Source organism: Ixodes scapularis, unplaced genomic scaffold (assembly GCF_016920785.2).
Source record: "Ixodes scapularis isolate PalLabHiFi unplaced genomic scaffold, ASM1692078v2 PGA_scaffold13__105_contigs__length_92229423, whole genome shotgun sequence".
Taxonomy (NCBI): Eukaryota; Metazoa; Arthropoda; class Arachnida; order Ixodida; family Ixodidae; genus Ixodes; species Ixodes scapularis.
This window is the reverse complement of record NW_024609839.1, coordinates 65,292,552-65,320,471: the sequence shown is the minus strand read 5'-3', so window position 1 is coordinate 65,320,471 and position 27,920 is coordinate 65,292,552. Positions and strand designations below refer to the sequence as shown.

Below are 27,920 nucleotides of genomic sequence, written 5' to 3'. Positions count from 1 at the left end.
AAGCATATCAGGACTTCGCCAATCAGCTAACCTTGACACTCTTTCTCACCGCCGCAGGGTGTCTCGTCTTTCTCTTCTTCATCGGATCTTTTATTACAACAGTCATCTCAGACAAAGTTTGGTATCACCTCCTTACCGCATTTTCCCTCGTCTCGACCATTCTTGTAAATTCCGTCCGATTTCATCGTCAACCGTCACTCACCAAATGTCTACTTTACCATTGGCCATTGACGACTGGAACTCACTGCCTGACGTAATTGTTACCTTATCTGATACTAAGAAATTTTCTGCAGCCATTAGCTTATTTTTTCTAACCCATAACTAGATTACAGCGTGTTTTTGTAGATAAATTGTTTTGTTACTTGTTTGTTTTTTAAGTGTTCACTCCCTTGTGTAATGCCCCCTGGGCCTTCAAGGAATAATAAATGATGATGATGATGATACGACAAATTCTAACCGCAGTCGAGTCCCCGTGTATTTTTCGCAACGGTTTGTTTGGAACACAGCGCTATCTTGTGACGTATCAGTGCTGCCAACATCCGCGTTCGTTTCTTCCCAGATTTTCATCCGAAAATTCTCTAAATTTCTCCAGATTTTCAGAAAATGCGTTCATTTGCGTCCATACTGAGATTATCGTTAAGGAGTACCTTAAATAGAGATTCCTGTAGTTTAGTGGCCATTTAAAGGTTAAATTTGCCTCGTTGAAAACTTTCTACATAATTAAACTTCGTTAGTTTGACCTTGTCTGGCCCCCCAAAAATCTCTTTTTACCACTGGAGATTATATCTGGCCCAGAAAATATACAAAGAAGCCTTCTTCCCGTTGCGCTCGGCCGGCACGAATAGGGAAAGGAGGAGGAACTTGTTTCTGAATCGTGTAAACCCCCTCCCCCTCCCAAGAAGAAAAAAAAAAGAACCTAGGTTTGAACAAATTTCCCTTGACCCCTAACGATGACGGAAATCCCTAGATCTGGGGGAAATCCCTATGGTTGGCAGCAGTTACCGTCATCTTTTACGGGAAAAATGGACCTTTTTCGAGACCCCATCAAGAAACATTGGCGATCGTCGTTTCGTTTTTTAGACTTAGGCTAGGCGGCGCAAGCTACCGCCCGTTACAAAGGGTCTAGCCATTAACAACCGTCCATCCATCCGTGAGCATCAAGCGTGTGATTGGCTCCGAGTCCTCGCCGAACGCTGACGCAACACTCGCACTCGATACGAGCCTGAGCCGAGTTCACGACGAACGACGACGCAACCCTCGTGCCCAGTGCATGATCAGGAAACGTGATCAAACAATGGCAGACTCGAATAATTGGCGCAGCAGCTACTAGACGGCGCCCAGTTTTGAAAAGGGCCTATATTGACAAAGAACGACACACACGCACGGAACAGGCTTGTGTAGGGCGCGCTGTTCCTTGTTCGTAGTTCTAGAATGCTTCTTTCCGCGAGACGTGGACCGGACAGGTCATCCCGACAAGGACGTAAGCCTTTAACAAAACAAAGCTTGTACTCTCGTTCTCTCTCTTCATTGTGCTGAGCACAGCCTTCGACTTGATTAGTTTTATAGAGAAAGCATTTTATTCCGAGAAATACAAGCAGCGACTAGTGGTGTGCGAATATTGCGCTTCGTCTTTCATATAGCTTTCACAGTGCTGGAGAAGTCCCCCGAATACCGGCTCGCTCGTTTCGCAGTGTTACATCTACGGGCATGACGCTGTACTATTCCATTCGAGGCGCAGTATATGCTTCCCCCTAGCATCACTGATAGGCTCTCAGGGTGGTGTGCGGGAAACGAGATGCAGGGACTATAGAGTGTTTCTCGTTCTCTACCCCTCCTTTCCAGAAAAAGAAAATGAACAACGTAAAGCTGACAACACGTTGCCCTTTCTGTTTTTGGAAAGGGGGGCTGTAGAGCCACTAAGAAATCTGACGCATCTACTTTACCGCTAATCCCTTTGGGAGAGCCAGTTGCTGCAACATTCTAGCAATTGGCTCTCCCCAATTGCTTAGCGGTAAAGTAGATGACTCAGATTTCACTTTTTTGGAGAACGAAGAGACGGCCAATCGCGACTAACAGTCGATTGATTTCAGCGAATGACGACACTCAGAGTATTATTCGCCGGAATCCTGGTATTGTTCCCCCAGCGATTGGCTGTATTTTTGTTCTACCGGAAAATCAACTCACACACATGTTTTTTTAGAGTGTGGGACGCTTAGGAATTGAACTGCAGATGAAGTTGTCCTCGAATGAACTTTAGCGGTCACAAATCGCTTCGTCCGTTGAACGCGTCGTTCGCTGAACGATATTTTAAGACCGATGGAGAGGAGGAGGTTAAGGTCAAAGAGAGTGACCCCTCCAAAGGCCAGACTCACGACCCTCCTCATTTCCTGGAACAAAATTACCGAGAAAACTGGTTCCAGCGACGTAAAACAATAACTTGACGAGCGCGCGGGTAAAGTACACCCGAATAAAATAGCAAAAAACGAGCGCCACGAACACGAGACAATGGGTGTCACATTAAGCGAACGAAACGCGCTCATTTTCGAAAGTAGCAATTACTTACCTAGCTTGTTCGGGGAAGCATGACTGACGGCTCCCAAGTTCGCCGAAGTCTGCCAAGTGTCCAAGCTGAAGGAAAAAGAAAGAAAAAACAGAAATGAAGAAGTTTTTTTTTTTTGTTTTGTTTTCTGTGTGTGTGTGTCGAGGGAACGAGCTGTTACAGTAAAGGGGTTTACACTGCGAGTGACCTTGCCCGGTTAATGTAACGTACGAGGTGTACACGCGAGCGGAGTGAATATATTTCGCCGGCCATGCGCATATGCGTTTTTTTTTTCTTTTTGTGTGTCTAAGGCAACTGTTTTCATAACCGGTGAATATTACACTCCTATCACAGTACCGTTAAACGGTACCGTGAAAGGCACATTCCAAAATTTCCCGCTTATGAACTGGCCGTCTAATAGTGAGTTATAGTATTGCGTACACGAGCGAACGCGAGCACTGCCGTTAGCGTGGCGTGTTCCCCACCACGAGTGCGCGGAACGCCAACTGCGGTCTTAGATCGGCGCATGGCTACGACGCGCATGCGCAGCGTGGAGCACGCAAACGCTAACGCGAAACGCACGTCACTCGCTTTTGCTCCTGCATACGCAACACGAAAACCCTCTATTTACAGCACTAATTTTCGGACATTTCACCTAGCAATGTCCGCAGTGTTGAACACAGATCAACGACGTTTCCCTCGTGGACTTTTAGCAAAACCGGTTCATTAAGCGCGCGCCCCACGGTCACGGTATCACCCGCGGGCGTGCACTTGCATGCGTGCTTCTAAGGCCCCGGGAGTGCGGTACGCGGTAACGGTTCGCTAAAAGTCTCTAACATTAGGGAGTTTTCGTAGACCGCGCTGCCCCCTCCGCTAAGCGTTCCGCAACGAAGAAATAGCTACTGCGCCTGCGCGCCGATAGCCTTGACTGTGGAGTTCCCGCTATCGTAGCGGGTTGCGAAGGGCCTTGCGGGACGGCGAAAACGATCTACGAAAACTCCCTATTTGGAACTTTTAGCAAACCGTTAGCCTGTTCCGCGTACCGACCTATACCGGAGCCTTTGAAGCGTGCTTTTAAGCGCGCGCCCGGATGATAACGGTTTGCTAAAAATCCCTATTATATAACACTTACCGTTGTTTGTTTTGAAAACATGAATCAGAAAGTTTAAGTTGGAAGTCAAAATTATCATCTGAAAAAAACATTTTTGTTGTTGTTGCAGTAGCTAGCTGTTGCATTAAGTGGTTTGCCATTACATTAAGTGGTTCGCTGTACACTATAGTCAATTGAAAAATTAAAACGGCAGGAAAGCATCTGAGTTGTCCCGCCTACAGCGCGAGTTTCCTACCTTCGACAGTGCTTCGGCGTCTCGTGACCTTCGAGCGTGCCCACGCAGCCAGAGCACGGCGGAAGGCAAGGAGAGCGTGCCGGAAGTCGGGCACGCGAAAGAGACGCCCTGCCGTTCTCAACTTGTCAGTGATTGTATATCGCACGTTTTCCGGTTAATGTAACAGTCATCAGCCCACATTAAGCGACCAAATAAAAGAGAGACAAAAAAAAGAAAAAAAACCTGGAGTCAAATCGGGGTGAAAACGTTCTTCGCTGGTCAACAACCTCGTAATGAGAGGGCATTGTGACCGCTTCCAGCGACGAGATTTCTTTCGGAAGCATAACAGAGCGTCCTCCGTGTAGGCGTTGTACCACACGATCACGAAATAAAAGAAATAAATAAAACATATAAAAAAATATACATACATATGTAACGCTCCAACGGCACTCGTTCATTTGCGACCGTCATCAAATGCGCATTAGAGGCGAAGGAACGGTGGGCGGAAGAGAACCGAAAATCGTTTAAAGGGAACGCCGATGTATAGTCATTCCCTCGCCGCTTTATATATCACGTCTCGCCGCCTTGCCGTCTCGCCTCGCCGAACGTGGGAGAGGATGGTAGGGATTAGTAGGGATTGGAACGGACCTATACCGAGGTTCGAGTTTGACCAGGTTCGGTACTTACGAACTTCTATAGCAAAGTTCGACTAAAAGTCGACTATTATGCGCATGCGCCGAAATTGAAAACCAACTGACGCCACCTGGCGGAGGAGGGGACGCAATATAGGCTGGGAACATTGTTTCCTTGTTTCGCAAAAAGAAACGTAACGATTTAAATCATTAAAAGTTCTCATGCTTGCTTCTACGTTGTGTAAACATACAAACAGTACTTAAAATAAGAATATATATATATATATGTTTTTTTGTTTTTTTTAACTTTACAGATTTGTTAAGAAAAAGCCGTGAAAGTTACACTTATGCGGCTTGTGGAGGTGAGTTATACGGCCAGGGAGACATTGTGTGGGTGGCTAATATTTGCAATAAGTCGGCTAATTAATTTTAATTCGTTAATTAACTTTTTAATTAACGAAAATAGACTTATGGTTCCAATTAGAAACTTGCTGAGCGTCATCGAAAACCACTAAATCAGTAATTTTCAGAAAGACCAAGCGCGTGAGAAGCGTAGTAGTGCACTGAAGTTACCACTCGTGGAACAGGTACAAGGCTAGCGGTTGCGGAACGCGATGATTGTCTAATCCTCCGCGTTCCGCAACCGCTAGCCTCCACGAGCTGCATAAGTGTAACTTTCACGGCTTTTTTTAAAACAAATATGTAAAGCTTAAAAAAAAAAAAAACGATATATACATATATATATATATATCGTTTTTTTTGTTTTTTATATATATATATATAAAAAGTTTTATATATATATATATATATATATATATATATATATATATATATATATAAAACTACATAAAATATTTATCTCCAAAATCAGTAATCTTTCTGTCGAAGTCGGCCCCATTGTTCCAATACTCGAAGAGCGTAGCAAGGCAGTTGAAAGGGCGGTTTGAGGAGATAGATGCAAGGGTGAAGGCAGAAAAGAGAGGAGCGGCATGCAGCGGAGACGGAACTAAAAGGGCTAAAACGCAGAGAGGATCAGATGGTGGGCGCGCAACAGGTGGGAGTCCCGAGTGCTGACGGGGGGCGCCTTCCCCCAGCAAGGAGACATACACGACAATGCCCGAAATGAACAGGCTACGCCGACAACACCGAATACTTGTATATGAGGAGCCTGAACACGAGATGGACGAAACGGACACAAAAGCTTGGGAGGAAATGCCTGCGGACGGGCGATGCGGGGTGGAGCAAACGCGTTCAGTGGAAAAGGCAGTTAAGGGGGCAGGAGCATGTACTTTCATGCAAAGCACTTGAGAGAGCCGATCACTGCAATCTATTAAACATATATTCAACCTCGTCATTAACCGAGCTTTCTCCTGAGCCGCGGTCGGACTGCCAACACATCATTCAAAATGCAGTCTGCAGTCGCTGTCTGAAGCCTGCTTCATCCTTGTACGACGGTCCCTCTCACATTGATGAAATGGAAACTTGGGCGAGTTGGTGATTACCATCTTAAGGTAACAGCGCAAGATCAATCAATCACACAATGAAGAGAACAAAGAAGTAGCAGAACACAAAGAGTTGTATGTCAGCGTGTGTGTTTGTCCTGCGTGTCGTTTTGCGTGATTCGTATTGCGCTGGGCGCCTATCAAAATGGCTGTCATCTGTATGATCGTCGTAGAATAGCAGTACGAGGCTGGGCCTGCGACGCGTAAGTAATTCTATAAAAAACAGCTTTGCTATATACCAACAGTATTAGAGCCTTAATTTCTTTTTTTTCCCGCCAGGAAGGTGAAGGCAAACACCTTTATTCTGAGGCCTATCATCCATGAGATATAGGGAGAGAAATTCTCACACCGCGGTACAATCATCGCTAAAAGTTGCGAACTGATCACACAAGGTCTGCCTGCAGACATGTTCGAAGCACGCAAATGTATACGAAGCAAACATACACGCTTCAGGAGTGTCCCGCAGATATTTTCTGTCATCGTGTGTGCAGCGAACGCCGTGCATTTTGTATCAAGTACGGGCAAGGTGACTGGCTCTGAAGTGTACGTCGAACTCGGTCGAATCTCATCAAAAAAAGTTCGGCGGTTCGTTGAACCTGTCACAACCGCTGGGGCTCGACGCATCGAACGTCAATGACGAAACTAATTCCTGGAGAAGGGGAACAAGAGGGACAAAGGAAAAACACAAATCTCCAAACACAGATAGGTGACTGGTTGCGACCGAAAAAAATCTGCCTGGTGCGGGTATCTTGTCCAGCTCGCTTGCACCTTTTGCATTTAATTGACTTATAATAGAACGTCAAGTTCGTAAAAAGTTCACGGCACATATACCTAGGCGGAAGTACGGAAACATTAATAAAAAAAAGGTGTCGCAATTTTATCCGGCTACCGCCTTACCAGTGGTGCGCGTGCTTTATGTTTATACAAACGCTAAGGCGACGACCGCATTCGATGGTTGACTCAGCGAACAATCCGTAAACAATCGATATTAGGCGGCGCAGAGCGGACCTGTAATTTCGATCCAGAGTGTATATATATATCCCGCGGGGACCGACACGGTCATTCCGAAAGGTAAACAAGGTTCACTTTTAGCGTCAGCGAGACCGAAGACCGCCGATGGCTCGCTGACTTCCTCGGAACGACCTGCGAGCGCAAAAGCCGAAAGAGTGTTTGCTACATATATCAACCGTTCACTAGGTTTTTAAACTTTAGTAAAACTACAGTCACCGAAAACTCACAATTTGACAATGTTCCTGCTATGCATAACACACACAAAAAAAGATTGCATTAAATAATAATTTTAAAAAAATCATTCACACCAAACGAATAAACATATGTTCTTTTTTTTAGTGGCCCCGGCTCATACCTGGCCAGTTTGGCGCTAGCTTGGGTCAGGCATGAGCCAAGTTAGCTCTAGCTCGCGCCAATCTGGCCCAAGTCCGGGCTTAGGAAGTGTGCTACTTGGGCGCAGACCTGACACCTCATCCAACTACCATTTTACCGAACGCACTTGTGTCCAAGCCGTTTTTTGGAAAGCGGCTTTGTCGAAGCCGTTTATCGAATATCGTTAGATCGGATGCCACTTTGGTCGCAAATGAGAAATGACCAAAAAAAGAAAAAGAAAGATGTTTAGAATTCTTTGTAAAGCGAAATTGGAGCGCAGCTCTTGAGAAGGAGGGGAGCGTACGGAGGGGAAAGTATGCCTCTCCTCCCCCTCCCCTCCTCCTCTCCTTCTTGCCTCCCATTTAGCGGGAAATTGAGCGAAAATTTCCCCGCCACATTTAGCGGGTTAAGTTCCCCCGCTAAATTTAGCCGGTTTAGTTTCCTCGCTAAATTTAGCAGGGAAAATAGGGAGTTTTCGTAGATCGTTTTCGCCGTCCCGCAAGGCCCTCCGCAACCCGCTACGATAGCGGGAACTCCACAGTCAAGGCTATCGGCGCGCAGGCGCAGTAGCAACTTCTTCGCTGCGTAACGCTTAGCGGAGGGGGCAACGCGGTCTACGAAAACTCCCTATTGACGTCGCGTGGCCTCAATACCCATCCAGCTTCTTCGCTAAATTTAGCGGGGAAACTGTGACGTCCCATAACGCAACGCGCGCGGTTACGCCGACGCCGACGGCAACGCCGCTCAACCCGCGGAAACGGGCGCCCTAAGAGCTTTTCGATTACACACTCTAAGAAATGCCTGCGCGTGTACTTACCCGCAAAACACTCCAAAGAGTCAATCTCTGCTGTCTACGAAATCAGCTCAGCGAATGATGAGGCGGAACATCTGTTTAGACCTCAAAATTGAGTCTGCAACGCAGACTTCATTTTTAGGTCTAAACGGATGTTCCGCCTCATCATTCGCTGAACTGATTTCCCAGATCGTAATGATTGGCTCTTTGAGTGTTTTGCGGGTAAGTAGACGCGCAGGCATCTCTTAGAGCGCACGACACTGTTTGTCCTTTATGGCTTCTGCTGCTGACGCAAATGATGCATTGACGATCCCCATTAAATGCGTACCCGTACACTCTAAAAAAAGTTTGTGCGTCTACTTTCCCGCACAACCCTCGGAGAGCCAATCAGCGCAACTTAAGGAGGCAGCTCAGCGAATGACAATGCCGAAACATATGTTTAGACCAAAAAACGCAGTCTGAGTGGTGACATTAAGCAATGCAAAACGTCACGCTTGCATTGCTTAATGTCACAACTCAGACTGCGTTTTTTCGTCTAAACATATGTTTCGGCCCCGTCATTCGCTGAGCTGCCTCCGTAAGTTGCGGTGATTGGCTCTCCGAGTGTTGTGCGGGAAAGCAGACGCACGGGCTTTTTTTAGAGTGTACGCCTCTTTCACGGATCTCTCCCTGGAATGCGTTAGACTCGTCGCACACTGCTTGAAAATAAATCGCACTCCCACTCGCAAAACTATAAGCAAAGCAAGAAGCACGGACGTTCGCCAGTGTTCTAACAGTGTATATATAGCTCAACTTCCGTTCGATGCCGAGTGTGTGTTTGCGAGCCCTGTAGCGTTTGCAGTTGACGTCGGATGTGCCTCACTGTTCCTGCGCAGCTTGCGGCATGCGCCGAAATGGAGGTTTCCGGAATTTCGCGTTGTCGGATGTGAGAAAAAGAAGCGCTTAACGAGCCTCGTAGGATTGCCTAAAAATGGGCAAGCCCATTCGCGAAGAGATTAGGCGAATGTCGAACGAAATGCAGTTGATATATTTTCGGAGCCCATAGAACGTGCATTTCAGAGATAGGTATAGCTATAGCGTTTGTCGGACGTATCAGGCCTGTCTATTGTTTTGTTTTTTTTCTTTTATTAATCCCTGAAAATTAAAAATCAGTAGGCAGATGACATTGCCGTCATTGATACGCACGCTGTACGGCCAATACTTGTCAAGTGTGGCAAGAGGGTTATACGTGGTGACTAACTATTGCCAGGAAGGCCACGGCCAATATATATATATATATATATATATATATATATATATATATATATATCTTAGGGGATGTCGAGAACGCCCTTATATTATATTCTATTAAAAAAATACACGGAGGTTACATAGAGCTTATGCTTTTGAACGTGCTACCACCTCCATCTTGAGGAAATTCTGTTACCATACCCGAGACTTCAAAAGCGCCGATATGGATGAAATAAATAAATAAAACGGGTAAATGAAGAAGAAATCGTTTTCGAATGCCGCCATCCCGCAGAGAACCCAGACTATCAAGGAGATGGGGGAAGGGTCGGACCGCCAAACGGAGAGAATAGAGCTGGGGGAAAGGGGGGGGGGGGGGGCGCTTTTTCACAATACAGTTCGTTAGACAGGTCCCACCTCCGCCACATTTCGTGACAACATCAACGTGCTTCTTTATTATTATTATTATTTTGTACCACCCTCACTTCGCATTCCAGCAAATGGCCGATTTCCAAAAGGAAACCTCTTTTCAGAGGCTGAAAAGAAGACCCCCCTCCCCCCCCCCTTCTCCTTCTTTTCCTTCATCAAAAAACATAAAACTCGTGCATAAACGAAACGGCCTATAAACGAAGCCGATTAAACTCGAAAAAAAAAAAAATAGAATGAGAAAGTAAAGTCAACGGGGAAAGACGCGTATACAATTCGGCAACAGGCAGCCCCGCTAAGCGGGCGAGCAAACGACCACAAAAAAAAAAAAAAAAAAAAAAAAAAAAAAAAAATTAACGCCACAGAACGTACCGCCACTTGAATAATAACAATAAAAAAATGCTGTCTCTCTCAAGTCGAGGGGGCTATGAACGCCACAGAACGTACCGCACCTGAATAATAACAATAACAATAAAAAAATAAAAAATAAAAACAGCGCGGTCACACAATAGGTTAGCTGAACCGGTCCGTCCGGGGCGTCAGCAGCTCTACACTCTGTGTCAACTTACACGATGGACCACTGCCGACGTTACGAGTCGTCGAAAGCCAATCCAATCCCGCGTGAATGTCACGTGACTTTTGGGAGGTGCGCAGTACACGCGCTACGCGAGCTGATGGGGCCAATCAAACGGCATCGCCAAGCGCAAGTCACTAGGCCTTCCCCGTACATTTTGATTGGTTCAGCGATTATAAAACACATATACAGCGCGTCGGTGAGCTTTTGACGCTGTTCGATGAAAGTCCCTAGATAAGAGCTTCCTAAGGATGAAAGCACCTAGATGAGAGATGTATCGAGGGACTTTCTGTTCGATGGGTTCTACCTGCGCGCAGTCGGGTGAAACTTTCACGGCCCTAGATTAGCTGGCGTGGCTTGCGTAACGACCGTTGTGGTCCAACGAAAAGCGAATCGGAGTGTGCTTCCAGGGAAAGAGATTTCGAATGTCCGGAGAGGGGAAAGAGAGAAAAGATAGAGGGAGAGATTGCGTGGATATTGTGATGGCTTTAGTCTTCAGGAATGCGGAATGAGAAGGGGGAAAAAAAAAAAATACTTTTGTGTCCTCGCTCGCGTTTCTTCAAGTTCGATGACCCCCATACCGTCTTCGGCACGTGTCGTTGGAGATCCTTTCGAGTGAAACGATCTCGACCTTTTTTCTTTCCCCTGTAGCTGTCTTTTCGTGTCCTTTTTTTTTTTAGTCGATTGTTACGTGATGTAAATTGTAAAGGAAAGAAGGGCGAGAAGGGTCCGTGGGGGGGGGGGGGGGGGGGCGGGGGAAGCACGTGCTTTTGCATAGCAACGAGGGAATTGCGGTGTACCGCAATTTGGTCGATACCGAGCAAACACAATCTCTCGGACCGGGTTATTTAGAGCGTGTGTTTACGTTTTTAGAGTCTTTATTAAAGTGTACGTTACCTTCGGTGTGCGTCGGTTACCGTGGATCCTGTTCCTTCTCCGTTTTATTGAAATACTTTACAGTCAGTGTATGTAAGTTATTTCCAGACTCTTTTTTTTTTTTTTTTATTGGAGTACTTTGCTTTCGGCGTATGTCGGTCACTTGGACCATATTTTGTATTCTTTTTTTAAGTACGTTATCCTCGGTCTATGTATGCCGTTTATGTTGAATATTTTTTTTACCTTTTTTTTATTTTTATTGAGGTACTTTACCCACAACGTTGTCGCAACTTTATCTTTTCTATGAAAATGGTTTTTTAGAGAAGGATCTCGAGCACTGCATTATAGCGCCGAGCACCGAGCATTTAAAATACACTTTGTGTTTATAGATAGAGTATCTATAAATAGGGTTTAGGTCATTTTTTTATGTTTTCCCGCCATTTTTTTTTTTCAAGCTAACTATAAAAAAAAAAAAAAAAAAAAACGCGCCGGTAGCCTTACACACAATCTCTTGTATGTCTTTGCACAAACAAATCGTTTGTTGATAACTTCAGCGACAAGCAGTTAGTTCAATGGCAAAACCCCAAACTAAACCGTTAGGCAAACTTTGTTCTTTTTAAAAAAAAAAAAAGGAAAAAAAGAAAGATCTACTTTGCTTTTTACACCCACACAAAATGCTTCTTCCATCGAACGCTAATCAATTAAATGATCAAATCAAAACAAATTCAATCGACTCGATCATGTCGAGTTTCTGGGTATTCAGTTGAAGAACTTTTTTTATTATCTTTGCGCGCGCGCGTGTGTGTGTTTGTCTGTGCGTGTGTGCGCGCACGTGCGTCTGTGTGTGTGCGTGCGTGCACTCTTGTGTTTGTGCTTGCGTGTGTGGGAGTGTTCGGCGGCGAAACATCATACACCTCGCAGGCGCCGATTTGTCGCGCGACCCAGCCACACTGACCTCGACCGACAAACAACAACAACAACCGAACGACGAGACGACGACCGCCGGACATCGAAGGCACGACACAGAACACGCCCGCATCCGAAGGACGAAGCGAGACCGTCCCACACACAAAAGGGGACCACCCGTCCGACGAAGGCATAAAAGAATCCCAACTCCACGAACCAATTTCCGATACGAAGAAGTGGATACTTATTTATTTCCACGCTGGAGAAACAACAAGAGAACACTTCGGAGATGCGGAGGAGCAAATCAAATAAATAGTATAGCGAGCTCGCCAAATGGCTCCTTTCTTCTCTGCTGAGTGTGTACTCGTGTATCTGTTGTCTTCTTTATTTTTCTTTGAAAAAAAAGGGGGCGGGGGGGGGAGGGGGGGGGGGGGGGGCCAACCACGAGACGAGCAATACTCCGTTCCCCTCTGACCTGACAGCGCAGTGGGAGTTGCGTGTTCGCCGTACCAATCAACCACCTCCCTTCCGTGATTTATCAGCTGACTTCGTTCTCCACGCGTGGGCGTGGGCAGGAGCCTGGTCACGTGGCAAAAATAGAGACGTACGATTGATCCAACGATCACGTAGCTTCCACCGCACTCTCAGCTTAGGGGTGAGTCATCACGTACGCACAAGGGCGCTCTCTACGTGATACAGAAACGATAGCATAATAAGTGAAAGTGGGCGGTGTACTTTCGTTCAACAACTTTTTTTTTTTTTCTTTTATTGTTGGTTGTTTTATTGTCGTTACCACCTGTCCGCAAAAGTCACGCTTCGAAGAATGACTGCCCGAGCCGATTGTATGTGCGTGTTGTCTCTATATTCCGATGTGAAGTGTACGTGTGTGCGTGCGCGACTGATCGTGTTTAGATAGGTGTATTGCTGTGGCGCCGAGTTCCTCTACCTGGGTTCGCCCGTGTTTCCTCGTTTTTATTTCTAGAGGGATTATGGTGGTGCGGGCGTGCTTTTTTTATAATGTGCACATGAGCGGTGCTTGTGCGCGCGCGTTTTTGTGCGTGACTCTTACATGCCGTAGTCAGATGCAACGTAAGAAAGACAGTGCGAGGGGGAAAAGGGCGCGCACGGGAAAAGTCGTTGTGGAAAGGAGGTCGCTCCTAGCTATCCACTTTAGCGTCCTCGCAATGTCTTTCTTATGTTGTATCTGAGAATAAATATACGGATGTTGGATTTTGATTCGAACAACCGTGAAATGCAGTCATTTCACGGTTGCAGCAAAGCAGTCAGTGATGGTAAGTTGTATGGCAAGGGGGGACATAATATCGAGGCAAATCCTCGCGATAAGTCGTATAATTAACTAAACAAAAATCATTATCTTTTGAATCAGTAAACAAGAAAAACACATGGTTCAAATTAGAAACTTGCTGAGCGTCACCTAAAACGAATAAATCAGTCAAACCATAGCTTTCTCTATACGCACAAAACTTGGCAGTTCGACGACGGAACCATAGATTGCCCGGTCGCAGATTTGGAGCGCGAGGATATGGTAGCACAGAGCGTTTCTTAGGGAGTCTGTTATTCAGTGCAGAGCTTTTGCAGCGGTGAGGACCCGAAACATGGCTTTCAAACCCGACGAGAAAAGAAGCGGTAGCGCGAAGAACGCGAGGAGCACGAGCGGACAATCCATCGCTCAGGACAAGTGTGTTTCGGCGTCTCGCCGCAGCGGGGCGCCCGTCGCGTGGCTCTCTATTGGTATTTTTTTATTCACTGATCGCAAGGGGGTTTCATAGCCTCACTTTCTTTGCACTGCGGAGTGAATATAGATTTCACATTTAAATATTCTAAGCTTAAATGGTAAAACAAAATGGCTAGGTTGCGTAAGCTACCGCCCGATCCAAGGGGCTCAGCCGTATTCATCCATCCATCCTCTCATCCGTTGCCTGTCGCTCTACCTTTTCACTTTCGGCGGCCGCGTCTCGTGGGGATCTGCCAGGCTTTGTCAGTATAGAGGAGGCTATGGTCAAACATAGAACTCTTGTAAGGACATTGGTACAGTCTGTGTGTGTGTGTGGGGGGGGGGGGGGGGGAGGGGGGTGCGTTAAAGTTTTTATTCATGCAGCAGGCGCAACGCTGGCGGTTCGCAAAATAAAATCTTGTCGTCCAGGTTTTCGCATCGCCGGCCTGCTGCACAAGTGAAAACTTTAGCGCCGCACCCCCGCGTTCACCGCGTGCTTCATTTTATTTTTTTCCTTCTAGAATTTACTGACTTAGTGGTTACAATCACTTCTAATGGCCGTACGCACGCGCATTAGCCAATCTACCGAAGACTGCACGACCTATGGCACGACTCACGCACACCGTGTCCACACACGCACCACTTCAGTATTTTCAGTGTTCTCGTTATAGTATAGCTACTTCAAAAACGCGTGTATTACAGCGTGCCTTGACTATAAGGTTCCGTGTTTTGGGGGTTCATTTTTCTTCGAAATCTGGGCTGTTCTTTTTTTCGGGGTTTATTTTTTTCCACAAAATCGGTTTATATAAAATTTTATTTTCGGTATAGAAAAAAAAAAAAAAAAGAAAAAGGTCGGTGTATTTTGGGATTTATGTTGATAGCTCCAATTCGGGATTTTTTGGGCCGATTCAAATAAAATCGTCTCAGGGGTTAATTTTCGGGATTTCTCGGAATTCCCCTTTATCCCCCCCCCCCCCCCTTTTTCAAAAAAAAAAAAAAAAAAAAAAGAACCAGAACCTTAGAGTAATAAACGACTGAACCCTAACATCCCATGCATGACCTGCACGTGACGACATCATAACATGCTGGTAGTTGGTACTATACTTCTTGCCGAGAAAAAACAAAACAAAAAAACTATGTGATGGAAAATGTCTGCACCAAAAGTTACGCCATCAGCAGCAAGGCCACTAAAATGGTGGATACGTCAATGCAAGGCTGGTATATATGACACGAAGCAACCATTGAAAAAATTGGCTGCATGTTTTGTCATTCTGCCAAATGCGTTTCAATGCTAGGGCAGGACGACCCCGTAGTCTTTCAGTGCCTGAGGGGGGGGGGGGGGGGGTGCTCTTAGTTGAGGTGGTGCCTAGGGGCAGGGTTTTGTATGGAAACAAGCTGTCACACCATTGTCTCATTGTGAGTACTACAAAGCCTTTACGCTTAAATTTTTTTTTTTGGTCACCAAGAGAGGGGAAACGCGCTTTCCGGCCTTTTCTCGCGCTAAATTTAGCGGGGCAATTAAGTTTCTCCGCTAGATTGAGCGAGAAAATTCAATTTTCTCAACATTTCAACACAAATTCGATTCCCCGCTAAATTTAGCGGGAAAACTGAATTGGAAGAGGAGGGATGAGGAGTGCATGAAGGAGGAGGAGAGGGTACACACGAGGAAGAGCGGCATACCCTCCCCTACGTACCCTCCCCCGCTCCTCCTCGAGAGCTGCGCTCTAATTTCGCATCATAGAGATTTGTTAGCGTCTTACATTTTTGTTTTCAAGGTCGTTTAGCGGTTACGGAATGACGACCTAGACATTTTTTGCAGACGCGGCTCCCGGGGCTGGTTGGCCCCATAAAGCTACCGCTTTAATAAAGAACACAAAACGAGAAGGAAAAAAAAAAAAAAAGACATTTCCATGATATCTATCGGACGTGTTTCCAATTGTATACCGTTGCAGCGTGAACTACTTCGGACGCAGGAAAAACGTACGCGAGGAAAAGGAAAAGCGAGCCACTTAAAAGATTCGCTCCGGTGCACGCAATGCATGTAATTCAAAGCTAGCGTTCACAGCATACGACGTTCCTTTCAGAAATATACACCAGACGTCGTCCTTGAGCGCCAAGTCTCAAGGCCGGCTTACGCTGTTCCGCGAACTACGGTTCCGGACGAACGAGGAAGTGTACCCGAGGAACGTTTGCGTCCGATTATGGCATTCGACTCACGCGAATTCCCTTGCCAATCGCGCATTCCTTATGAGACAAAATGCACACGCTTAAACGGGTACTGAAGTGTATTTTGCAAACTCAACGAAGGTACCGTTAACCATCGCAGGAAACCACAAAACTACGATCGTGCGTGGACCTTCCCCCTAATAAAAAAAAAAAACGCGATGAAACGTCGTGACAAGCCCATTTTTCTTAAGTTGTTTCAAAAAAGGAATGCGTGTCGTGACGTTTGGACGCGTTTTTATTAGAAAAAAATTGCATGCATATGATTGCAATTTTTTTGTTTTTCTAGGATTCTTACATCGCGTAGATTAGATTTGCGCCATTAACTTCTTTTTTTTTAATTTGTGTATTTTTTTTGCTGCTTTTATATATTGATAACTAGTGAAAACATTTTTCCTTTGCTTTTCCGGTTTGGGTGCACCGTCGAGCCCAAAATATCAGTCCTAGCTGTTTCCGACCACAGTCGCCTAACACAGAGGCACATAAATAATATTTTCTGGTTTGGATTTCGGTTCCGGTGTGAGGTCACACGCGATAAAAGACGCCATAATAAAAATTAAACACTGGCACACACGCATGCACAAATAACAGGGCACACCGAGTAAGGAAATCATCGGCGCGTACTCCGGAAGTAAAGGCTGTGCAAACACGCGGACGCATAATGTAAATAAACGAAACAAAAGAAAGGATGACACTTCACGCATCGCCGACAGCATTGTCAAGCGGCATATAAACGGCCTCCCAAGGAGTTACGACCGGAAACAATTTGGCTAGGGTCACGCAGAACGGGTGCGATCGTATATAAGCGTATTGTGGACAACCGCAGGCGTTGTCTGAAGAGCGCGTTTTATTGCATAACGGGACGTGCCAAGATCAAATTCACATGTATGACAAGGCGAGAACGTATTGATGCTCTAGAAATTAACTTGATAAATTGATAGCACTTTTCTTTTTTGTTACAATGTTATTTTGTGGTGCGAAAATGAAAGCGGAGGAGGAAATAATGCTGTTCTTGAATTGAAAAGACAACTTTCTGCTTAAATGTTATTTTGTTATTGCAGAAGTTGCAAAGACAAGTTTTTTTTTTTCTTTTTTCAATGAATCGGAAGCTTGCTGCAAACATGAGCAAAGCCTTTTCAATTTGATCCGATTATCGTGCCATTCCCGGACTACCACAACCATCCCAACCGAAGTGCAATTAGGCGTACATGTTTCGACGATAAAGTGCGTTGAGGCATGGCGTTTAGACATACGAGAGACAAAGTTTTTTTTTACTCGCTTTTGGAGTTTTACAATTTTGGCCGCCCGGTTCGGTACAATTTCAATATGTTTCCCATACTTGGTGACGTCACGGCTTTGTGCAGTTTGTTTACTCAATGACGTTACAGCCATGTGCCAAGGTACAACAATGTGAGATAAGAGGCACAGTGGATTATCCGGGACCGCATCACAAATTCACAACGCCTCAGAGCAAAAAAAAATTGTTTTTTTTTTTCTTTTTTTAGTTTGTTGTTGGGATCTCAGAACTATACATGCCCGCGGCCAGTGGCTCCAGCAACATACAAAACCAGAAATGCACGTGATACATATTTAAAAGAAAACGCAGTGTTTTGAAAACGCCACGCAAAAACAATTTCGATTAGAAAGGATAATAAAACGCGGCGCAAACGTCCTTCAGCCCGGAACGTCACGCAAACCTGCGGAATACAAAAGATCGCCCTAGCAAGTCGTAATTGAAATGAGAACGACTGAGGCGTGCAGTGCCGTCAAGGCTATGAGCACGGCCTATACACGCATGAGCACCACGCGGCTGCCCGGCACAAAAACACACTCGACACTTTGCCACGATAGTTAACTTCTCATCAAATACTGTACGCCATGGGCTTCGTCCGGATTATCAGCGGATGATGACGATGATGATAATTATGGATAATGATGATTATTCGTGGCTCTTCCCCGGTCGGTCCCGTAGTGCTAGGGATCCCAACCGTCCCGCCCTTAGCGGCTAAGGTGAGAACTATACCCGTGCGCGCAACGACAACATAAATGATTCGTGTTTCTGATGCAGCGCTCACCTGGGGCTGGTGTTCAATGAGTGAGGCACCGATTGAACACGATTCTCAGCCGAATGCTGACTCAGCACACGATCGAAGAAGATTACGTAAATAATCCAGTTCACATTCCGCGCGTTGGGTAAACACCGAGCTCTGTGACAAACAAGCTAGACAGAGCGCCCCCCGCCCCCTACTAGTAGGTCACCTTGGCAATAATAATATGCGCGTAACGTTAGGATTTCAGCCAATCAATCACTGCAGCGAAAAAGAGGGAGAGACATAGAGTGAATTTGTCCGACGAACACGGAAAGCTCAAGACTCGTTCTGTGTTTCTGCGTCGTTCTTGGGATTGAGTTTTTAAAACTGGACAAACAAGGGAAACATGGAACGAAGGGAGAGTACAAAGTGAGGAAAGAAAGAAGAATGGCAAATAATATTTATATTAAAAAAAAAAACACAGAACAACGAAGAGTTATTCTGCAAGAAAACTCAATGAAACGAATGCCAAAGGACGAAGCGGGGAAAGAGGTGCCAAAGAAATAGACAGGCGGCGAAAATGAATGACATGAAACGCGATACAAAGTAATGCAGACTTCACTGCGTAGGTCTATAGAAAGTAAGAACGAGAGAAGGCGAAAGGCAAGCAGAGAGATGTAGCGACTCGCCAAACTGTAAGTAAGCGTGAGAAAAAGAAAGATACGAACGATGGGTTAGTGGGAAGAGGCGAAGAAATAAAGTGAGGAAAAAAGAAGGGAAGCTTATGCGTACAGTACAGGGAACAACACACAAAACAAACGAAATTTACAAACCCGCGTATCTGCCCTTGCGATATAGTAGGAAATGAAACACGGAAGACAAAGAAAGAAACTAGTGTGTGAGAGAAAGAGAAAGAAGGACCTTATGAGAAATGGCGAAGCACAAACAGAAACAAATAAAAACCTACAATTTTCTGAAACCACCTGAGACTGGCTGGAGAACAGTCTCAGGTGGTTTAAGTAAATTGTAAATCTACAGGTCGCTTGCGCCATCACTGTTTTATCGCAAAAGAAAAGGAAAGAAAATAATGAGAGAGAGACAGAACGAGTTAAGAAAGATATAGAAACAACAAATCTCAAAGAAAAGCTGTAGTTTCCACCTTTCTATCGGTATTAAAAGAGAAGGAACACGCAATAAAACAAAATCAAATATGGAAGACAAACAAAATAAATAAAAAAGACGGAGTCAGCAAATGAGAACGGTCGAGAGGGAGTGGAGGAGGAGGTTTGAAGGCGGCCGAGCTTTCTGGATGACGGGTGGGCGGGAGAAGTGCGGGACACGGCGGAATCGCCGACTCGTCCAAATTACCCATTTCCTCCTTAGAGGGCACCGGCCTGCCCACTTTATCCCTCAACCCCCCCACCACACCGCCACGCTACCGACGGCCCGTCACGCGGACAGTGGTTGGTGTTTTTGCCCGCCGCCCGATTTCCGTCGGTGCATCGGGGGTCGCTGCTCCTTCGTCGAGATTGCCTAGAGACGTCTGGCAATGTCGAGCTCGAGCAAGACGCGAACCGCACGTATGGTGGATGGAATGTGTCTCCGACCAAGGTGTTTACCGCGTGCTGTGTCCTAAAAAAAAAAAAAAAAAAAAAAGGTTTTGTTTTTGTGTTTTTTGTTTATGTTATGTGACGTCACAAAAGTGTCATGCTGTGGCTGCCTCGAGGTCTATCTACTATCATTCGATCACAACCAATCAGAGCTCGGTGTTCTGACGTCACCACAACCCCCAGAACAACAACAAAAAGCAGGTGGTGCCAACCAAGAAGCACCAAAAGTGCATCGTCACTCTTCCTAAACCACCTGAGACTGAGCGGTTCACTTCGAAGTCTCGAACTGAAAAGGAAAAAGGCCAGAGCCGTGATGACTTAATTTTTTTATAATCTGCGCTTCTACGCGTCATATAAACGATACATAAACTCTCGCGCAGCCATATATTGCGCGTATACACTGGGGTCACTATGTACTTTACAACAACAAGAAGAAAATAAGAAAACCTCGTAATGACCGCAAGACGTCGCAGCGTTGAACTGCCGTTGACGAGGGGGAGTGAGGGGTCATTTAGAACCGGAAATAGGCGGGCCCGCGATTTGAAATGACCGTCTTCTGTACTCTGTCGGAAACAGTAGCGTAGTCCGCTAACGATGGGGGCCGGAAAGAAAAAGGAACAAGACGCTTTCAGCGAAACTGCGAAATCACATTTCACATGCTCACGACTGCGAGTCGGCGTGTCACATCGCAAACTTCATTCCGTTTCGTTGCAAACGTCTCTTCTTTTAGCCTTCTTCTTATTATAGCCAGCCGGCAACGGCCAGGCGGCACCAGCAGGGTGAGAGTTCACGATTATACCCTGTCTCGTTGTAACTTGACAAAGGGTGAACAATAAGCCTCACATTGCGTGCCGACGACTTTGAAATGCGCGACGTATACGAGCGCAACACATACATATTGGAGCATGACGCAGCGAAAAGCCCGATACTTCTTCGGAGTTGAGGCGCACTCCGGTGATACGTAGCCACGTTCCGATTGGCCCGATCACGGCTTCCTGGCCTACCCAGTATTTCTTGCTTCCGACACTAGGCTAAGCGGCGCCACCAGAGTATTAGCTCACGTTTGAACGATGGTGTCGCCACCCTCAGCCATACCCAATGTTTTTTTGCTTCAGTCGTTAGATAGCGCCAAGCCAAACAGCATTGGAGGTTACCGATGACATGTCATCCGCGGGCCTTTCGTCGTATTGCTCAATGTCAACGCGCGGGTATCATTTTGCTCTTCCAAAATGTCTTGTGGGAACGTAGATATAGACGCTCCAAATTTCTAAAGAGTTAAGAAACCGATTTTCATCGGTACGCATTGAATATCCCGTCCACATCTGTTCGCTAAACGCTGGAAAGTACGTATAGAAGGCCTGCTGTTACATCAGACAAAGGCTAAACAATGTCCTCCCGAAAAAGAAGAAGAAGAAAAAGAAAAAGGCATTGAGAGAAAGAAATGAGAAGCTTCCCACAAAACGTCCGAATGCAAGCGTGACGACTCGGCTGTTCTCCGGAAGCATTATATTTAGATGAGATCGATGCCGCCTCTGTGTGTTATAATACAGCCCGATGCGTGCGGCTCAGGGAGCGTTGGACTCGATGCAGGGCGTCAGAAACCGCGATGCCCTTGGATGGAGCCGATTTAATGCCTTCCGGAACCTGCGCTACACACGATAGGGTTATATTTAGGGTTCCCTGTTTTCAGAAGTTATTTTGCTTCGAATTCAATTTTTTTTTTCTTTTTCTTTTTCTTGGCTTTTCTTTCTCTTTTTTATCTTTTCCACACCGATTCGGTGTTTTTGGTATCTATATAGTACACGGGCAAGGTACTCCTTAAAGTGACTCCCCGGAAATCCCTAGAACATGGAACTCCCTGGAACATGGAACTCCCTAGAGTAACTAGAACTCCCCTACCTCCGTGCAACATACACGTATACCAATTTAAAAAAAAGAAAAAAAGAAAAAAAAAAACAGTTTCCGCGAAATTTTTGCTGCCTCGCGGTCGATTCACTGGGGGCAGTACTCTGGGTGAACAGAAAACAAAACTGTAGATAAAAAAATTCTACCTGTGAAGCTTTTTTTGTTGTTGTTGTTTAGTTTCTTTTTTATTTAAAGAGAGCTCCAATTCTGCGTTTTTCGGTTTTTCCCGATTTTGCTAAAACCGGCTCGGGGGTTAACTTTCGGCGTTTATCGCTATTTACCGAAAACACGGAACTCTGGTTTTATTACTGGGAATCACATGCTGACTTCAGCCACCCATGTCGGCAATGGCTTTATGTAATGCCACACACGAACTTATCTCGTATTCGCAGCGCCTTATAAACGGCCGTGTGCACGAACAAAAATTAGTAGACAGGTCGCACTTTCGCACAAGCCGCATTCAAATATGTGTACGGTCGTTTCGGCGAAACTGCATCGATTAACCCGCATATGTACACTATCGTGATCGCGATTAATGAGTAGGCGGGAGTCAGTTTCGATATTCTCGCCAGCGAATTGAACCAGTAACATAACTCGAGGCAAAGTTGCGCAGCCAAAATCAGTGCTAAACAAAAACATAAAAAAGTTGCACTGTTGCATTGAAAACCGAGGGAAGGTTGATGTAATGTATTTAAACATGACAAAGGTATTCGATAAGGTCAACCATGAATTACTTCTAGTTAACATGCCTGAACATGGCGTGAGAAGTTATTTATCGGGGCGCTAGAACTCCTAACTTCTGAAGTCCCGCAGGGATATAATCTTGGTCCCCTTTTGTACAACATATTTGCTAATGATTTCTTCGATTGTGTTCAGTTTTCTCAATTGCTTGAGTATGCTGATGATGTAAGAATATTTCACAAAATAGAATTCCACTGTGACTGCATGGAAATGCAAATTGATATCGATGCACTCAATGTGGTGCACAAATAATAATATAAAAAAAACGTTATTACATTAAGTTGAAAACATACAGTATATACCTATCCTTACATGCTCAACATGTTACGGGACTTCGGGCATCGGATGGACTCGCGTGTTAATGTTGTGGTGGCTTCATCATTGAGGATGCTCGCCATGGTATCAAGAATTACGCGAGAGTTTAATATAGTTTGCGTCCACTGTCTGGAGTTCACTTGATTATTTAAAAAAAAAATCTAAGCGTATTGAAAGTGTCCAGAGAAGCTTTATTCGTTTAATTTATGACCGACACCTCGGAAATAATTATTATTTACGACTAGAACTGGCTGCTGAGTAAAATAGGTGCGGACACACTTTCCGAAACAAGAGATCTTCGGGATTAGTAACTTTTGCACAAACCTTTAACCGGCAAAGTGACATGCTCAAGTTCATTATCTATCGTAAGCTTTTGTTTGTCCGCTCGCTTTTTGAGGTCAATGGAAACTCTTTTATGTTGGTGGGCGTTCCCAGCTTTCGCCTGTCACCTGAATGGAAGTTTTGTATAATGGCATTTCGTCACCTTCAGTTGTCACGTTCAAGCCCTTTAAGCTATAAAAAAAAAAAAAAAAAAAAAAAAAAAAAAAACTTAGCATGTGAGTATTAAAAAATCATGTATACCAATTTTATTTGGGATTTCGCGTGTATAAAGTTAGTGTGTTTGATGTGTGTGCGCATGTTTCTTCGTCTTTGTTGTGATGCACCAACGGGAAGGCATGTTGTTGTTAGTGGGAAGCAATAAATAAACAAACTTAAAACATAAAACACACGAACAAAATCTTTGTAAATAAAATAATGCGAGTTATACCTTGGTAATTACAACATAACCACACGACAAATTGGATCTTTCATACGGTGATCCTGTTCTTTTTCCTAACCAGGGAGTTGGAGAAACTCACATAAGAAAGGTGACCTACTGGTTGCACATGGGCAGATAAAATAAAGCATACACAAGTCAATAAATTAATGATTTTTACAACTCAAACCCAACAAACAGCAACTTTTTTTTTTTTTTTTTTTTTTTGAGTTACCGCGTTTGTTGTTCGACGCAGACATGAACACGGCAACAAAACCAAACCAAAACATACAGAACGGTTACGGCAAAGTAAAACTTTTCACCGCTGGTTCGTTCACTAATTAATCCAGCCATTGAATGAGGCTCGCTAACGAGCTTACCGTAATTTGTACTTGATTACCGATCCGTCGCGCGGGTTCTTTTTCGCGCAGACACTGATATACAAGGAACCCCGCCAAAACAATACGTCACCCAACTAATCCATTGTGCGAAACGATGAAATAAAAAAAATAAAAAATACCCCAACGGAACTAGCAGTACCAATTAGGGCGTGCAGCTAAGCTCGTGAACATAAAAAAAAAGTAGTTAGTTTCAGCAATGTAGTGATGCTTGGAGAAAAGGGCATTTCAGTATGTCTAGTTTGCTAATTGCAACCTTGTTTCAGAGTTTTGTCTGCGTCGTTCTTTAGAATGATTTTGGTCACGTAACCGAAGCGTAATGGATTGCAATTATTTTGACGTGCCTTTTTCATCGCCCTTGACTAAAGAACAAAGGATTATTTTTATGTATTGGTATAATGAAACGTGCAACTGAAAATGAAACACTGTTCTTTTAGAAGACAAAACAAAACGAAACGTAGTATGCAGCCTTTATGGTGGTACGTACACATTAACGTTCGTATACGCCACGCTTATTAAGATGGTCATTTTAATTTATTGTATCATGTGAACTCTGCTATTTTATAGAGTTTTTGCATGAATGGCTACTATAGTTTCGTGACAACTAGGTGCCGAAGAATACACACCGATACGCTGCTTACAGTCATTTAATTGTATCATTTAATCAATAATTTCACCAACAAAAAGTGTGCAGCAACAAATCAAAAACAAATAACACGTACAAGTATACAGATTTTAGTATTGATCAGCAAATATGTGTTTGTGCGTGTGTGCGTGCGTGTGTAAGGGGTCTCTTTTGAGTTGAGTTCTGCCTTTGAACTCCCACCACGCTTGCACGTGTTCCTCAATGATGTACTGTTCAACACCATTCGCAAAACAAAAAAAAAAAAAAAAAAAAAAAAAAAGAGAAGGTATTTGTTTGAAAGAGGAAAATTTTTTATAGCAATTAAGCTGTATAAGGAAATAAAAAAAACTTAGCGCATGCCATTTCTCGGAACAGCATTTTTCTCTACCGCTCCCAAAAAAAAAACAACAAAAAAACAAAAAAAACGTACACTCTTTTTTTCGATTTCTCTCTCTCTCTCTCTCTCACACACGCACACGCACGCACACGCGCACACACACGAGACAAAGTCCGCAACCGTAAATTAAAAAAAAGAAGCTAAAAAACTAAACCAAGTGTGTAATGAAAAAAAAAAAAAAAAAAGATTTCGCAAGCGCTCGATGTTGGCTCCCGTTCAAACTTTTCCTTGTTTCAAGTAAGTAAAATAATAATAATAAGAAAAGGCGTGAGCTATTAAAATTAACGTCTTACTCAACTATATACCGCATCTCGTAAAACCGATTAAATATATATATATATATATTTTGTGCAGTTTTTTGTGCTATATCAGAACCCGACGGCGACGCTCATCTCCAGAACGTTGCTACAACAGATGAGATCCCAATAGGCACAGGCGTGGCTTATATCTAGGGTTTGGAGTTTTCGGTTTAAACCGATAAAAACCGATAAAAGTATGCCGAATCCATATTCGGAAATTCGGTTTTAACCGAAAAAAGTCAGTTTCTAGGTTCACCATTTTCGACTTCAACAAAAAAAAAAAAAAAAAAAAGAAAAAAAAAAAAAAGAAAACACGATAAAAGTACGTCGAATTCATTTTCTAAAATTCAGTTTTAACCGGAAAAGGTCACTTAGACCTTCCAGTGGTACCGCAGAGCCGTGGCGAAAAAGTGGAACGACCGAAACGTGTCCGAATGTATGGGATACACGGATGCCATCATGACGTTATGGTCGGAACGTGAAGTCCGAAATGCCCCATGACTTCGTCATGTACGAGCACGTTTTCAAACTCGTTGTAAGGGTGACTGGATGCAAGCTCTGCATGTTGTGTTGTGCTTCAAAACGTCGCACCGTGTCTCTTTTAGCGGTCACAACTGGCGATTGGCCGATTTTCGCTCAGGCAGCGCTTCATCTCCTCAGCCCGCCAGTGTCCAGTGTTAGCGTTGAGAGGGCATTCTCGAAGCTCAGGGTCATATTAACAAAAAAGAAAAAGTGCGGATCAACGAAGAAAACCTGGGAAAGTACAAGTGTGTGTACTATAATAGGATCACGTAATCCCGATGTACAGAAGGCAAAGTTCCATGTTTTTGTTGTTTCTTTTACAGTTGCACACTTTTGCCAAATAAAGTGTCGATTTCTTTTTCAATGTATCTGTGCAGTTATTCTTTGAGTGATCACAAGTATCAAAGCTACAAGGATCGTCTGATCCGGTGTCCGTTAGTGTTTATTTTAATTCACCGAAAGAAGCCGAAAAAGTTTTTTGGGCATAAATATACACCGAAAAAAAACAACAACAGAAAATTGAATTTTAAATTGAACACCGAAAAAAGTACGCCGAATTCTGAAATAATAGAAACCGAAAACGCGGAACCCTACATATATTTGTTCCACGCTTTTTACTACTTTGCGATTCGTTCTTCGACGCTCTTATCGGTGATTAATACGGTGACTGGGATTAATAGCGATTAATAATTGGTTGCTGTCAGTGGCCGTAGTGTACGCTCGAGTGTCTGCTTCGCTAAAATGAAACCAGCGTCTATAAGGATTTGCTCTGCATAGTGGATGAAGCCTATGTCCAACAAACGGATGTCTGTACAGAGCGCAAGTTCGTCTGCTTCTTGCTCTGGAGTTGCAGTGACGTCACAACGACGCCGAGCTCTGAGTGGCCTTGATTGAAAGGATAGTGGGTAGACCTATACGCTAAATGCCTTGAGGTCTACCCGCTACTTTTGCAATCAGCCAATAAGAGCTATGGCCGCCGATCATAACATTACAATGCCCGGTGTCATGGGAGTCTCTAAATCTCTAGCTAAATCTCGGTTTCCAAAATATAACAGTGGATCGGATACTCATGACTTATCTAGGTTTATATAGTATATGCGACTGCGATAAACATGTACTCCTCCCCTCTCCCCCCCCCACACACACACACACGTATCCCATATTACAGTTCATAATTAAAAAAAAAGAAATATATATATATATATATATATATATATATATATAAAACTGAGAAGAAAAAAACCCTTAGTGAAAAACAGCAACAACGGACGATTTAATCTTCGACGTTTCGGCCGGAGTCCGGCCTTCGTCAGGAAGGCCGGACGAAGGCCGGACTCCGGCCGAAACGTCGAAGATTAAATCGTCCGTTGTTGCTGTTTTTCACTAAGGGTTTTTTTCTTCTCAGTTTTATACCCACGCCTTCGGCCTCCCGCCACCATGCCCGTTATATATATATATATATTATCGTTTTTTTTTTTTCATTGCTTGAACAGGAATAATGTACTTCAAACCATTTCTTCTATCATAAACTTATAACTCTTTCGAATTTTGTATTAATTAAATAAATACATTTTTACCTAAATTTCTGGGAGTTACATATAATGGCTGAAACCTTCGATGACCTTTGTCGTTGCAGGGTACCTAAGAGCTCGTTTTCGTGAACATTACATAGCTTATCTTGGCATCCTTCCTCGTGTCATGCTAGAGTTTATTTTCGTCTCAAGTGGCGCGGGAGAAATGTTATCATATTTCGCGCTTTCGAGAAATGAAGCGGCAACAGACTCGCCTTTAATACAGCGCTGCCTGTACCTTGAACTGTTAAAACTGTTTCTCGCACTGACGCAAATAATGCGCTCCAAAAGACCACAAAACGGCCAATAACCTAACACACATGCTAATGTTCATTGAAAGGGTAGCGGAACTCGTTTGAATCATGTCCACAAGCCATGTGTATTACAATGCTTGTATTAAAGTGACAAAATCATTTGCGCGTGTTGTTGCCTTTCTTTTTTCTTTTAATTTCAAATTTTTATTACAGAAGCCGCACGACACATTAAGTCATGAACACACTGGAAGTTATTAACAGTGCGTGTGTTGGAGGAACAGCCGAACTGACCCGAACAAATCACCAACCACGAAGCTCGCGCGCATGAGTGGTACATAGTTTGAAAACTTGGTTT

At 44.3% G+C, this 27,920-nt stretch overlaps 1 protein-coding gene across 1 annotated transcript in view; it reads right to left on the bottom strand.

The window, feature by feature from the left end:
- The window catches only part of LOC8026336, a 73,528-nt gene that overhangs the window by 45,396 nt on the left and 212 nt on the right, over positions 1-27,920 (bottom strand). The gene's annotated exons all lie outside the window — the stretch shown is intronic.